Source organism: Giraffa tippelskirchi, chromosome 9 (genome assembly GCF_054371585.1).
Source record: "Giraffa tippelskirchi isolate mGirTip1 chromosome 9, T2T-mGirTip1v1.2.pri, whole genome shotgun sequence".
Classification (NCBI taxonomy): domain Eukaryota; kingdom Metazoa; phylum Chordata; class Mammalia; order Artiodactyla; family Giraffidae; genus Giraffa; species Giraffa tippelskirchi.
In genome coordinates this window covers 68,850,661-68,866,239 of record NC_137283.1, presented here as the reverse complement: position 1 = coordinate 68,866,239, position 15,579 = coordinate 68,850,661, and positions in this window count along the sequence as shown.

Below are 15,579 nucleotides of genomic sequence, written 5' to 3'. Positions count from 1 at the left end.
GCGAGCCCACAGAGGGTTCAGCCCAACTGGGAATGAAGAGGAAGCAGGGAAGGCCTGCTGCCCCTTCACCACCCAAGACACACCCGGCGGCCCAGTCTCAGGCTGCCACGGAGCTCAGCACGCCCGGGTCCGACCCAGAGCCCTGAGAACCTCTGCCTCTGAGGCAGCAGGAGGACCAGGAGCCCAGCACGGTGAGCACAGAGGTGAGGAGGTGCTGGTGCATGTGAGTGTGTGGGGAAGGAGTCCTGAGCTACACAGGAGGAGTCCCCCAAAGCTGGTGCTGGACCTGGAGCAAAGGCTGGCCTCAGACCTTCTGCTTGGTGGACTGCAGGCAGGACGACATCCTATTGTGACTTCCTAAACTGAGAATTGTCTCCACAGCTCAGGGTAGAATTGTCTCCAGAGAGGCAAAGGGCAAAGGCAGGCCTGTGGGTAACCTTTTCTTCTCTCACAGCTCCAGCACCAGCCCCCAGGTTCAACCAGGCTCCACTTCCCAGCCCTGTCTCTACAGAGGTGGTTGCTACCTGTCCAGGACTCAGGGATCCACTGAGAGGAGATCGAGACCTGAGACATGCCTTCCCATAGACACCAGGCCAACTGGGTATTGGCCAGCACACTGGGAAGATCAGATCTCTGTGCAAGCAGGACCCTCAGGCCCAGGCACCAATGCTCCAATCCCCGGGGGAGAACCTCCACCTCCACCTACATGTTCGCTTCTGCCTGCCCGTGCTCGGATTTTGGCAGGAGAACCTGAGTCAGGGGATAAGAGAACACCTCTGAAGGGAGAGCCTGCCCTGGCTTCTGCCCAAGACCCAGATGCCCACGATGATTGACCCACCTCTGCAAGGAGAATCGACCCCTGCTCTGGACAGAGACCCAGAGCCCTTTCCAAATTTCCATTTCTGGAAACACCGTGTCCAGGGGAGGGTTTGCCTTTGCATCCTCCATCCCTCTCTGCCACCCGTGGATGCCATCAACTCACTTTCTACCCAGTGGAGATTGAATTCGCTTCCCCTGAGCTTCTTTTCATTCAGTTTTTCTGTATTTTATTTTCTTGATTTCTATTTTGTTTGTCACAGATTTGTGTATTTTTTCCTTAAATTTTTAATCAATAAAATTGATGTTAGGTGGTACGCTTCTGGAGCATTAAGGACCTTCACGATCCTCTGCAACCATCACCACTTTCTAGTTGGGGACTCTTTCATTCTCCACAACCAACCCTCCCTCACCCCCTGCAAATCCTGTATTCACCTCAAGCACTCCCTGTTCCTCCCTTGCCCCTGACAACCTTTAATTCTCTCATATCTCAGTGTCTTCCCATATTCTGGATGTCTCCAGTTAATGCCTATCAATGAAATCATAGAAAAGGTGGTTTCATTAGACAGCCCACATATTTTAAGACTAGACTTGGGACTTGTTCTTTGTTTCCTTTAGGGCAGCCTTTGTGTATCAGAAACGGCAGTGCAGGTGATTTCAAGATGTCATCTGCAAAACGAGGCCCTTTTGGCAACTAATCTCCAGGTGGGCATTACTGTTGTGTGATGTCTCAGGCAGAAGAGAAATGCTGAGCTCTTCCTCAGGCACAAACAAAGTCACAAAAAGAAGCCAGGAAAGAGAATGGGAAAAACAGAGCACAGGAACAACCAGAAACAATGAGGTTGTCTCAACTTCATGAGATAAGGCTAGAGAAAGACCCAACATCCTTGTGGCCCAAACACACTCTTGAAAATCAATGTGCAGTAAAGAAGAGAAGAGAGCTGTGACGTTGCGAGGACAGGCAATGCACTTGGCCGGTGTAGCCTAGTTCTACAAGTTAGACCTGAGAGTTCTAGCCTAGGAGCCCTGGCCTAGAAGTTGCAAGGAGAGGCAGTACACATGGCCTGACTGCTCAGATGAGGATACACACCAATGAAAACCCTTTGGAGAGAGCAGAGCCGGTCATCACCGTGGTCTGTGTCTGGACTGCTGAGAGCCTGCCCTGGGCAGCCCACGAGGAAACAGAGTTTCCAGCATGTCCACTAAAGAGCTCTCTGTGCAGGACCTTCAAGGGGCCTCAGGTGCATCTCTTTAGGAGCAGTGGCGGATGTCATATGGGTTCTCACTTCACTTGCAGTGCCATGGGTCCTGTCACTGTAAACTCCCACCCGGGGAGACCCAAAGGCAACCTCACAGAGGCTCCTGAGAGACTAACTCCTTTCAGCTGCGAACAGAGCTGGCTACTCACTGGGATGCCTGTGGCCTGGGGCTCCCAGAGGGGAGAGCAACACTCACCACACAGTGTGGTCAGTGCTGGGAGGGCAGGCTGCCCCTCACTCACCCTTTACCGTGTCCCTGCTGGCAGAACTGGGTGAATCTGTTAAAGAGCAGGAATTCAAACTGAAAGGCAAACAAACTTCCCACAAGGTCTCCAAAGGAGTTCAGGAGCGATGAATTGAAAACCAGAGGGGATGACGTGAATGAGGATGGAAACTTGACACCTTACACCAAATTCGTTTCGAATTTTTCTGAGACATATTTTCCATGCCAAACATCTCACAAATCCAGCAGAAAATCGAGCAGAGGCTAGACATGAGCTTGGAGTCTTCAGAAACAATACAGAAAGGCAATGCACAAAAAGGCAATCCTGTGGACTGTGCAAAATCAAAGGTCTCCACTCTGGTAAAGACCTTACGAAAAAACGCAAAGGATACGTCACACACTGGCAGACAAACACTTGCAAACACACAGCTGATAAAGGATGTGTCTCCAAAGAGACAAAGAACACAAGCAAGGTTATTAAAACTAGGGAGAGGTCTGAAGGGACACCAGACCAAGGAAGGTTCATGGAGAGTATAGCGAATGATGCCCAGCACTGAGGGCCTGAGAAACACAGTCTAGCTGCACTCCCTGAGCCCCGGGTGACCCTGACTACGCCTGTTCTACCTGGTGGCTCAGAGAGATGGACAGAGGGGAAGGGGGGAAAATCGTTTGCATTTCCAATGCTCACCACAAACTCTTAGAATGAGAAGGTAAGTATCAACCCCATTGACAATGACATACACTAGGAGGAAATACCCAGGAGTCCATCTAACCCAGGAGGGAAGGACCTGGTCTCAGAAAACTGCAAGAGATGGATGAAAGAAGATGATATCCACATGATCCGATGGAAAATAAGCTGAGCTCATGGATTGGAAGGATTCCTATTGGTAAAATGATGTCACATCCCCGAAGGCAATCCAGAGGGTCCGTGCTATTCCTCTCAAGTTGCCAAGCAATGTTCTCAGGGCACTAAACCAAGGAACTCCAAAATGGGTATGAAAACACAAAGGAGCCTATATTGTCTGTACAGTCTAAGGAAAGAAGGCCTGATATGGGTCTACCAGGATGCCTGATAGCCAACTAGACTGCTACACTAGGATCATCTGGACAGTGTGGTGTTGGGCACACAAACATACACACGCATCCAGATCCGTACAACAGAGTTGAGAGTCCAAGAAATAAACCCAAGCTTCTATGGTCAATTCACCTACTACAAAGGAGGGGAGAATCTGCAAATGGGAACACAAAAGCCTCTTCAAGAAAGGGCCATGGCAAAACTGGATGGCTGCATCTGAAGAATCACATTGCCTTTTGTTCTCATAGCACCACAAAATCAGTGACACACGTCAACCCAAAGCTAGAAGTTCTGAGTGAAAGTGAAAGTCGCTCAGTTTTGTCTGACTTTTTGCAACCCCATGGACTATACAGGCCATTGGATTCTCCAGGCCAGAATACTGGAGCGGGTAGCTTTTCCCTTCTCCAGGGGATTTCCCAACCCGGGAATCGAACCCAGGTCTCCCGCCTTGCAGGTGGACTCTTTACCGGATGAGCCACAAGGGAGGTTTGAAACTCCTTGAAATAAGCACGTGCCTTAGGCTCCTTAACATTTGGTGTGGGAAGCAAAAATGGCTCTCTTCAAGTAAGGGAAACAGGAAACCAAAGAACACCAGGGGCTTCTATGCAATTGAACAGCTTTGCAACAAAAAAGGCTAAGCATTCACAAATTAAAAGGTAGCAAACTGAATATGAGAGACTATTTGCAAGTGGTGTCTATGAGGAGGGGTTGATATGAAAAAGAGACTAAGAACTCACATCACTCAGTCAACCAGAAACAAGAGCATCACCCCTATCCCTTCCCCTCACAGCAACTCCAATCCCAATCCTTTATCTCACTGAAAACTAAAACCTAAAACTTAAACCTAGGCTAACAATAGACATGCATACATATATTCATAGGCATGCATACACAAGAGAGACAGAGAGAGAGGGAAAAATTAATAGACTGAATTTAGGAAGGATAAGAAACAGACACATCTAGAGAGAGAGACTGAAAAAGGAGAGAGGAAATGATAAGATTTCACAGAATTTGCATGAATCAATCTCCAGGTTTGAAACAATGAGAGGCCCATTCACACTGCAAGGGGGGAAATGACCCAAGGGGATGAGAGTAAAAGAGAGAAGCCTGGGAGGCATCATAGGGGAAGCCTTGATCTCCCCTAGAGACTGAGGTGGGACACTTGAGCCAGAATCTCAGTGGAACAGGAGGGTGACGAAGGTTGTTCTATATTGGAGGGGAGAGGTCTGAATCTTACCTCAAGATCTCCCACAGTGTGTGTGTGTGTTTCGGGGTGGGATCTTGAAATATCAGGAAGGCGAGACGACTGCCTTTTCCTAGGTCCAGAACCCATCCAGGCCATGTTCTGCCCCATTCGGTGGTATGTCAGCCCTATTTGAATTCTTCTTTTGGAAGTCTCAGTGCACAAGCTCCGAGACATATCAGCCCAAGGTTGAAAGGCACGGAGGTGATCATAGGCCGACAGACCTAGGAGGCAGATGGGAGAGTGATCCACACTCTGCAGATGGAGAGACTGGGGAAACCCTGAGGGGCATATGCTTGTCCAGGGCCACATCACTTATGAGAAAAAGGGGTCTGGTCTGAGAGCAGCGGGGTCCTCCGAGCTCAGGCCCTGGCTGCATCCAGGGCTCCCCAAGGATGTAGGGTGAGCTGTGTGGGCGTCTCTGTGCCTGCACATGGCCTCGGGGGGGGGGTGGGTTCAGCAGTCAGAAACCAAGAGATTTCTTGGGGAGCTTTGGGGAAGGGACCTCAGCACAAACCCCAGGAAATGATGTCACTTCCTGGCAACATAAAACAACAGAACCCGGAACACAGGTATCCAGGCCTCCAGGGTGGAGAGGAGCCCCAGCCAGATCACTTGCTGCCAAGATATTCTGCTGTTTGCCCCTGCCCAGAGGCCGGGCCCTCAGGAGAGCTCACAGGCAGAGTGTGTGGGAACCCTGTGGACGCTGGCTCAGGGCCCCCGCCGAGAGGCCTCTGGCCCTTTGCCCAGAGAAACAGAAAGGTAACACAGGGAGCCCCAGGCCGGGCCAGGCCACCTCTCCCATGCCACCCGGAAACACTCGGTCCTTTGCCTGTGTGTGTGGATGGGGGTTTCTTGGGGTGTGTCTGCCTCAAGCAAACCGAGGCGGATGTGGGCTCAGAAGTCTGTGGGCCGGTTGTATCCACATCCCAGGGGAAAGCAGGCTGGGTGGGATGAGGACAGGGCAGGCAACACCAGCCGCCCAGGCTGACCTCACACCCTCAGGTGGGTCTCCATTCTCCCGGGTAGGTATCTGAGCAGACACACGTCTCTGTTGGTTCTGGGAGCCAAAGTTTGAGTAGGCAGAAGCAACAGCCATACTGACCAGGCCCAGCTCAGAAAACTCCAAGCAGGGCTGGCTGATGGTCACTGTCATTGCAGAGCTTCCCACTGGATATGGCCGATGAGAGGGACACCCCATCCACCTCCCCGAGGGAGGGGTCGGAGCACCACCCCCCGCCCTTGAGGCCTAGTGCAGCCTCCAGGTGAGCGAGCCCACAGAGGGTTCAGCCCAACTGGGAATGAAGAGGAAGCAGGGAAGGCCTGCTGCCCCTTCACCACCCAAGACACACCCGGCGGCCCAGTCTCAGGCTGCCACGGAGCTCAGCACGCCCGGGTCCGACCCAGAGCCCTGAGAACCTCTGCCTCTGAGGCAGCAGGAGGACCAGGAGCCCAGCACGGTGAGCACAGAGGTGAGGAGGTGCTGGTGCATGTGAGTGTGTGGGGAAGGAGTCCTGAGCTACACAGGAGGAGTCCCCCAAAGCTGGTGCTGGACCTGGAGCAAAGGCTGGCCTCAGACCTTCTGCTTGGTGGACTGCAGGCAGGACGACATCCTATTGTGACTTCCTAAACTGAGAATTGTCTCCACAGCTCAGGGTAGAATTGTCTCCAGAGAGGCAAAGGGCAAAGGCAGGCCTGTGGGTAACCTTTTCTTCTCTCACAGCTCCAGCACCAGCCCCCAGGTTCAACCAGGCTCCACTTCCCAGCCCTGTCTCTACAGAGGTGGTTGCTACCTGTCCAGGACTCAGGGATCCACTGAGAGGAGATCGAGACCTGAGACATGCCTTCCCATAGACACCAGGCCAACTGGGTATTGGCCAGCACACTGGGAAGATCAGATCTCTGTGCAAGCAGGACCCTCAGGCCCAGGCACCAATGCTCCAATCCCCGGGGGAGAACCTCCACCTCCACCTACATGTTCGCTTCTGCCTGCCCGTGCTCGGATTTTGGCAGGAGAACCTGAGTCAGGGGATAAGAGAACACCTCTGAAGGGAGAGCCTGCCCTGGCTTCTGCCCAAGACCCAGATGCCCACGATGATTGACCCACCTCTGCAAGGAGAATCGACCCCTGCTCTGGACAGAGACCCAGAGCCCTTTCCAAATTTCCATTTCTGGAAACACCGTGTCCAGGGGAGGGTTTGCCTTTGCATCCTCCATCCCTCTCTGCCACCCGTGGATGCCATCAACTCACTTTCTACCCAGTGGAGATTGAATTCGCTTCCCCTGAGCTTCTTTTCATTCAGTTTTTCTGTATTTTATTTTCTTGATTTCTATTTTGTTTGTCACAGATTTGTGTATTTTTTCCTTAAATTTTTAATCAATAAAATTGATGTTAGGTGGTACGCTTCTGGAGCATTAAGGACCTTCACGATCCTCTGCAACCATCACCACTTTCTAGTTGGGGACTCTTTCATTCTCCACAACCAACCCTCCCTCACCCCCTGCAAATCCTGTATTCACCTCAAGCACTCCCTGTTCCTCCCTTGCCCCTGACAACCTTTAATTCTCTCATATCTCAGTGTCTTCCCATATTCTGGATGTCTCCAGTTAATGCCTATCAATGAAATCATAGAAAAGGTGGTTTCATTAGACAGCCCACATATTTTAAGACTAGACTTGGGACTTGTTTTTTATTTCCTTTAGGGCAGCCTTTGTGTATCAGAAACGGCAGTGCAGGTGATTTCAAGATGTCATCTGCAAAACGAGGCCCTTTTGGCAACTAATCTCCAGGTGGGCATTACTGTTGTGTGATGTCTCAGGCAGAAGAGAAATGCTGAGCTCTTCCTCAGGCACAAACAAAGTCACAAAAAGAAGCCAGGAAAGAGAATGGGAAAAACAGAGCACAGGAACAACCAGAAACAATGAGGTTGTCTCAACTTCATGAGATAAGGCTAGAGAAAGACCCAACATCCTTGTGGCCCAAACACACTCTTGAAAATCAATGTGCAGTAAAGAAGAGAAGAGAGCTGTGACGTTGCGAGGACAGGCAATGCACTTGGCCGGTGTAGCCTAGTTCTACAAGTTAGACCTGAGAGTTCTAGCCTAGGAGCCCTGGCCTAGAAGTTGCAAGGAGAGGCAGTACACATGGCCTGACTGCTCAGATGAGGATACACACCAATGAAAACCCTTTGGAGAGAGCAGAGCCGGTCATCACCGTGGTCTGTGTCTGGACTGCTGAGAGCCTGCCCTGGGCAGCCCACGAGGAAACAGAGTTTCCAGCATGTCCACTAAAGAGCTCTCTGTGCAGGACCTTCAAGGGGCCTCAGGTGCATCTCTTTAGGAGCAGTGGCGGATGTCATATGGGTTCTCACTTCACTTGCAGTGCCATGGGTCCTGTCACTGTAAACTCCCACCCGGGGAGACCCAAAGGCAACCTCACAGAGGCTCCTGAGAGACTAACTCCTTTCAGCTGCGAACAGAGCTGGCTACTCACTGGGATGCCTGTGGCCTGGGGCTCCCAGAGGGGAGAGCAACACTCACCACACAGTGTGGTCAGTGCTGGGAGGGCAGGCTGCCCCTCACTCACCCTTTACCGTGTCCCTGCTGGCAGAACTGGGTGAATCTGTTAAAGAGCAGGAATTCAAACTGAAAGGCAACCAAACTTCCCACAAGGTCTCCAAAGGAGTTCAGGAGCGATGAATTGAAAACCAGAGGGGATGACATGAATGAGGATGGAAACTTGACACCTTACACCAAATTCGTTTCGAATTTTTCTGAGACATATTTTCCATGCCAAACATCTCACAAATCCAGCAGAAAATCGAGCAGAGGCTAGACATGAGCTTGGAGTCTTCAGAAACAATACAGAAAGGCAATGCACAAAAAGGCAATCCTGTGGACTGTGCAAAATCAAAGGTCTCCACTCTGGTAAAGACCTTACGAAAAAACGCAAAGGATACGTCACACACTGGCAGACAAACACTTGCAAACACACAGCTGATAAAGGATGTGTCTCCAAAGAGACAAAGAACACAAGCAAGGTTATTAAAACTAGGGAGTGGTCTGAAGGGACACCAGACCAAGGAAGGTTCATGGAGAGTATAGCGAATGATGCCCAGCACTGAGGGCCTGAGAAACACAGTCTAGCTGCACTCCCTGAGCCCCGGGTGACCCTGACTACGCCTGTTCTACCTGGTGGCTCAGAGAGATGGACAGAGGGGAAGGGGGGAAAATCGTTTGCATTTCCAATGCTCACCACAAACTCTTAGAATGAGAAGGTAAGTATCAACCCCATTGACAATGACATACACTAGGAGGAAATACCCAGGAGTCCATCTAACCCAGGAGGGAAGGACCTGGTCTCAGAAAACTGCAAGAGATGGATGAAAGAAGATGATATCCACATGATCCGATGGAAAATAAGCTGAGCTCATGGATTGGAAGGATTCCTATTGGTAAAATGATGTCACATCCCCGAAGGCAATCCAGAGGGTCCGTGCTATTCCTCTCAAGTTGCCAAGCAATGTTCTCAGGGCACTAAACCAAGGAACTCCAAAATGGTATGAAAACACAAAGGAGCCTATATTGTCTGTACAGTCTAAGGAAAGAAGGCCTGATATGGGTCTACCAGGATGCCTGATAGCCAACTAGACTGCTACACTAGGATCATCTGGACAGTGTGGTGTTGGGCACACAAACATACACACGCATCCAGATCCGTACAACAGAGTTGAGAGTCCAAGAAATAAACCCAAGCTTCTATGGTCAATTCACCTACTACAAAGGAGGGGAGAATCTGCAAATGGGAACACAAAAGCCTCTTCAAGAAAGGGCCATGGCAAAACTGGATGGCTGCATCTGAAGAATCACATTGCCTTTTGTTCTCATAGCACCACAAAATCAGTGACACACGTCAACCCAAAGCTAGAAGTTCTGAGTGAAAGTGAAAGTCGCTCAGTTTTGTCTGACTTTTTGCAACCCCATGGACTATACAGGCCATTGGATTCTCCAGGCCAGAATACTGGAGCGGGTAGCTTTTCCCTTCTCCAGGGGATTTCCCAACCCGGGAATCGAACCCAGGTCTCCCGCCTTGCAGGTGGACTCTTTACCGGATGAGCCACAAGGGAGGTTTGAAACTCCTTGAAATAAGCACGTGCCTTAGGCTCCTTAACATTTGGTGTGGGAAGCAAAAATGGCTCTCTTCAAGTAAGGGAAACAGGAAACCAAAGAACACCAGGGGCTTCTATGCAATTGAACAGCTTTGCAACAAAAAAGGCTAAGCATTCACAAATTAAAAGGTAGCAAACTGAATATGAGAGACTATTTGCAAGTGGTGTCTATGAGGAGGGGTTGATATGAAAAAGAGACTAAGAACTCACATCACTCAGTCAACCAGAAACAAGAGCATCACCCCTATCCCTTCCCCTCACAGCAACTCCAATCCCAATCCTTTATCTCACTGAAAACTAAAACCTAAAACTTAAACCTAGGCTAACAATAGACATGCATACATATATTCATAGGCATGCATACACAAGAGAGACAGAGAGAGAGGGAAAAATTAATAGACTGAATTTAGGAAGGATAAGAAACAGACACATCTAGAGAGAGAGACTGAAAAAGGAGAGAGGAAATGATAAGATTTCACAGAATTTGCATGAATCAATCTCCAGGTTTGAAACAATGAGAGGCCCATTCACACTGCAAGGGGAGAAATGACCCAAGGGGATGAGAGTAAAAGAGAGAAGCCTGGGAGGCATCATAGGGGAAGCCTTGATCTCCCCTAGAGACTGAGGTGGGACACTTGAGCCAGAATCTCAGTGGAACAGGAGGGTGACGAAGGTTGTTCTATATTGGAGGGGAGAGGTCTGAATCTTACCTCAAGATCTCCCACAGTGTGTGTGTGTGTTTCGGGGTGGGATCTTGAAATATCAGGAAGGCGAGACGACTGCCTTTTCCTAGGTCCAGAACCCATCCAGGCCATGTTCTGCCCCATTCGGTGGTATGTCAGCCCTATTTGAATTCTTCTTTTGGAAGTCTCAGTGCACAAGCTCCGAGACATATCAGCCCAAGGTTGAAAGGCACGGAGGTGATCATAGGCCGACAGACCTAGGAGGCAGATGGGAGAGTGATCCACACTCTGCAGATGGAGAGACTGGGGAAACCCTGAGGGGCATATGCTTGTCCAGGGCCACATCACTTATGAGAAAAAGGGGTCTGGTCTGAGAGCAGCGGGGTCCTCCGAGCTCAGGCCCTGGCTGCATCCAGGGCTCCCCAAGGATGTAGGGTGAGCTGTGTGGGCGTCTCTGTGCCTGCACATGGCCTCGGGGGGGGGGTGGGTTCAGCAGTCAGAAACCAAGAGATTTCTTGGGGAGCTTTGGGGAAGGGACCTCAGCACAAACCCCAGGAAATGATGTCACTTCCTGGCAACATAAAACAACAGAACCCGGAACACAGGTATCCAGGCCTCCAGGGTGGAGAGGAGCCCCAGCCAGATCACTTGCTGCCAAGATGTTCTGCTGTTTGCCCCTGCCCAGAGGCCGGGGCCTCAGGAGAGCTCACAGGCAGAGTGTGTGGGAACCCTGTGGACGCTGGCTCAGGGCCCCCGCCGAGAGGCCTCTGGCCCTTTGCCCAGAGAAACAGAAAGGTAACACAGGGAGCCCCAGGCCGGGCCAGGCCACCTCTCCCATGCCACCCGGAAACACTCGGTCCTTTGCCTGTGTGTGTGGATGGGGGTTTCTTGGGGTGTGTCTGCCTCAAGCAAACCGAGGCGGATGTGGGGTCAGAAGTCTGTGGGCCGGTTGTATCCACATCCCAGGGGAAAGCAGGCTGGGTGGGATGAGGACAGGGCAGGCAACACCAGCCGCCCAGGCTGACCTCACACCCTCAGGTGGGTCTCCATTCTCCCGGGTAGGTATCTGAGCAGACACACGTCTCTGTTGGTTCTGGGAGCCAAAGTTTGAGTAGGCAGAAGCAACACCATACTGACCAGGCCCAGCTCAGAAAACTCCAAGCAGGGCTGGCTGATGGTCACTGTCATTGCAGAGCTTCCCACTGGATATGGCCGATGAGAGGGACACCCCATCCACCTCCCCGAGGGAGGGGTCGGAGCACCACCCCCCGCCCTTGAGGCCTAGTGCAGCCTCCAGGTGAGCGAGCCCACAGAGGGTTCAGCCCAACTGGGAATGAAGAGGAAGCAGGGAAGGCCTGCTGCCCCTTCACCACCCAAGACACACCCGGCGGCCCAGTCTCAGGCTGCCACGGAGCTCAGCACGCCCGGGTCCGACCCAGAGCCCTGAGAACCTCTGCCTCTGAGGCAGCAGGAGGACCAGGAGCCCAGCACGGTGAGCACAGAGGTGAGGAGGTGCTGGTGCATGTGAGTGTGTGGGGAAGGAGTCCTGAGCTACACAGGAGGAGTCCCCCAAAGCTGGTGCTGGACCTGGAGCAAAGGCTGGCCTCAGACCTTCTGCTTGGTGGACTGCAGGCAGGACGACATCCTATTGTGACTTCCTAAACTGAGAATTGTCTCCACAGCTCAGGGTAGAATTGTCTCCAGAGAGGCAAAGGGCAAAGGCAGGCCTGTGGGTAACCTTTTCTTCTCTCACAGCTCCAGCACCAGCCCCCAGGTTCAACCAGGCTCCACTTCCCAGCCCTGTCTCTACAGAGGTGGTTGCTACCTGTCCAGGACTCAGGGATCCACTGAGAGGAGATCGAGACCTGAGACATGCCTTCCCATAGACACCAGGCCAACTGGGTATTGGCCAGCACACTGGGAAGATCAGATCTCTGTGCAAGCAGGACCCTCAGGCCCAGGCACCAATGCTCCAATCCCCGGGGGAGAACCTCCACCTCCACCTACATGTTCGCTTCTGCCTGCCCGTGCTCGGATTTTGGCAGGAGAACCTGAGTCAGGGGATAAGAGAACACCTCTGAAGGGAGAGCCTGCCCTGGCTTCTGCCCAAGACCCAGATGCCCACGATGATTGACCCACCTCTGCAAGGAGAATCGACCCCTGCTCTGGACAGAGACCCAGAGCCCTTTCCAAATTTCCATTTCTGGAAACACCGTGTCCAGGGGAGGGTTTGGCTTTGCATCCTCCATCCCTCTCTGCCACCCGTGGATGCCATCAACTCACTTTCTACCCAGTGGAGATTGAATTCGCTTCCCCTGAGCTTCTTTTCATTCAGTTTTTCTGTATTTTATTTTCTTGATTTCTATTTTGTTTGTCACAGATTTGTGTATTTTTTCCTTAAATTTTTAATCAATAAAATTGATGTTAGGTGGTACGCTTCTGGAGCATTAAGGACCTTCACGATCCTCTGCAACCATCACCACTTTCTAGTTGGGGACTCTTTCATTCTCCACAACCAACCCTCCCTCACCCCCTGCAAATCCTGTATTCACCTCAAGCACTCCCTGTTCCTCCCTTGCCCCTGACAACCTTTAATTCTCTCATATCTCAGTGTCTTCCCATATTCTGGATGTCTCCAGTTAATGCCTATCAATGAAATCATAGAAAAGGTGGTTTCATTAGACAGCCCACATATTTTAAGACTAGACTTGGGACTTGTTTTTTATTTCCTTTAGGGCAGCCTTTGTGTATCAGAAACGGCAGTGCAGGTGATTTCAAGATGTCATCTGCAAAACGAGGCCCTTTTGGCAACTAATCTCCAGGTGGGCATTACTGTTGTGTGATGTCTCAGGCAGAAGAGAAATGCTGAGCTCTTCCTCAGGCACAAACAAAGTCACAAAAAGAAGCCAGGAAAGAGAATGGGAAAAACAGAGCACAGGAACAACCAGAAACAATGAGGTTGTCTCAACTTCATGAGATAAGGCTAGAGAAAGACCCAACATCCTTGTGGCCCAAACACACTCTTGAAAATCAATGTGCAGTAAAGAAGAGAAGAGAGCTGTGACGTTGCGAGGACAGGCAATGCACTTGGCCGGTGTAGCCTAGTTCTACAAGTTAGACCTGAGAGTTCTAGCCTAGGAGCCCTGGCCTAGAAGTTGCAAGGAGAGGCAGTACACATGGCCTGACTGCTCAGATGAGGATACACACCAATGAAAACCCTTTGGAGAGAGCAGAGCCGGTCATCACCGTGGTCTGTGTCTGGACTGCTGAGAGCCTGCCCTGGGCAGCCCACGAGGAAACAGAGTTTCCAGCATGTCCACTAAAGAGCTCTCTGTGCAGGACCTTCAAGGGGCCTCAGGTGCATCTCTTTAGGAGCAGTGGCGGATGTCATATGGGTTCTCACTTCACTTGCAGTGCCATGGGTCCTGTCACTGTAAACTCCCACCCGGGGAGACCCAAAGGCAACCTCACAGAGGCTCCTGAGAGACTAACTCCTTTCAGCTGCGAACAGAGCTGGCTACTCACTGGGATGCCTGTGGCCTGGGGCTCCCAGAGGGGAGAGCAACACTCACCACACAGTGTGGTCAGTGCTGGGAGGGCAGGCTGCCCCTCACTCACCCTTTACCGTGTCCCTGCTGGCAGAACTGGGTGAATCTGTTAAAGAGCAGGAATTCAAACTGAAAGGCAACCAAACTTCCCACAAGGTCTCCAAAGGAGTTCAGGAGCGATGAATTGAAAACCAGAGGGGATGACGTGAATGAGGATGGAAACTTGACACCTTACACCAAATTCGTTTCGAATTTTTCTGAGACATATTTTCCATGCCAAACATCTCACAAATCCAGCAGAAAATCGAGCAGAGGCTAGACATGAGCTTGGAGTCTTCAGAAACAATACAGAAAGGCAATGCACAAAAAGGCAATCCTGTGGACTGTGCAAAATCAAAGGTCTCCACTCTGGTAAAGACCTTACGAAAAAACGCAAAGGATACGTCACACACTGGCAGACAAACACTTGCAAACACACAGCTGATAAAGGATGTGTCTCCAAAGAGACAAAGAACACAAGCAAGGTTATTAAAACTAGGGAGAGGTCTGAAGGGACACCAGACCAAGGAAGGTTCATGGAGAGTATAGCGAATGATGCCCAGCACTGAGGGCCTGAGAAACACAGTCTAGCTGCACTCCCTGAGCCCCGGGTGACCCTGACTACGCCTCTTCTACCTGGTGGCTCAGAGAGATGGACAGAGAGGAAGGGGGGAAAATCGTTTGCATTTCCAATGCTCACCACAAACTCTTAGAATGAGAAGGTAAGTATCAACCCCATTGACAATGACATACACTAGGAGGAAATACCCAGGAGTCCATCTAACCCAGGAGGGAAGGACCTGGTCTCAGAAAACTGCAAGAGATGGATGAAAGAAGATGATATCCACATGATCCGATGGAAAATAAGCTGAGCTCATGGATTGGAAGGATTCCTATTGGTAAAATGATGTCACATCCCCGAAGGCAATCCAGAGGGTCCGTGCTATTCCTCTCAAGTTGCCAAGCAATGTTCTCAGGGCACTAAACCAAGGAACTCCAAAATGGGTATGAAAACACAAAGGAGCCTATATTGTCTGTACAGTCTAAGGAAAGAAGGCCTGATATGGGTCTACCAGGATGCCTGATAGCCAACTAGACTGCTACACTAGGATCATCTGGACAGTGTGGTGTTGGGCACACAAACATACACACGCATCCAGATCCGTACAACAGAGTTGAGAGTCCAAGAAATAAACCCAAGCTTCTATGGTCAATTCACCTACTACAAAGGAGGGGAGAATCTGCAAATGGGAACACAAAAGCCTCTTCAAGAAAGGGCCATGGCAAAACTGGATGGCTGCATCTGAAGAATCACATTGCCTTTTGTTCTCATAGCACCACAAAATCAGTGACACACGTCAACCCAAAGCTAGAAGTTCTGAGTGAAAGTGAAAGTCGCTCAGTTTTGTCTGACTTTTTGCAACCCCATGGACTATACAGGCCATTGGATTCTCCAGGCCAGAATACTGGAGCGGGTAGCTTTTCCCTTCTCCAGGGGATTTCCCAACCCGGGAATCGAACCCAG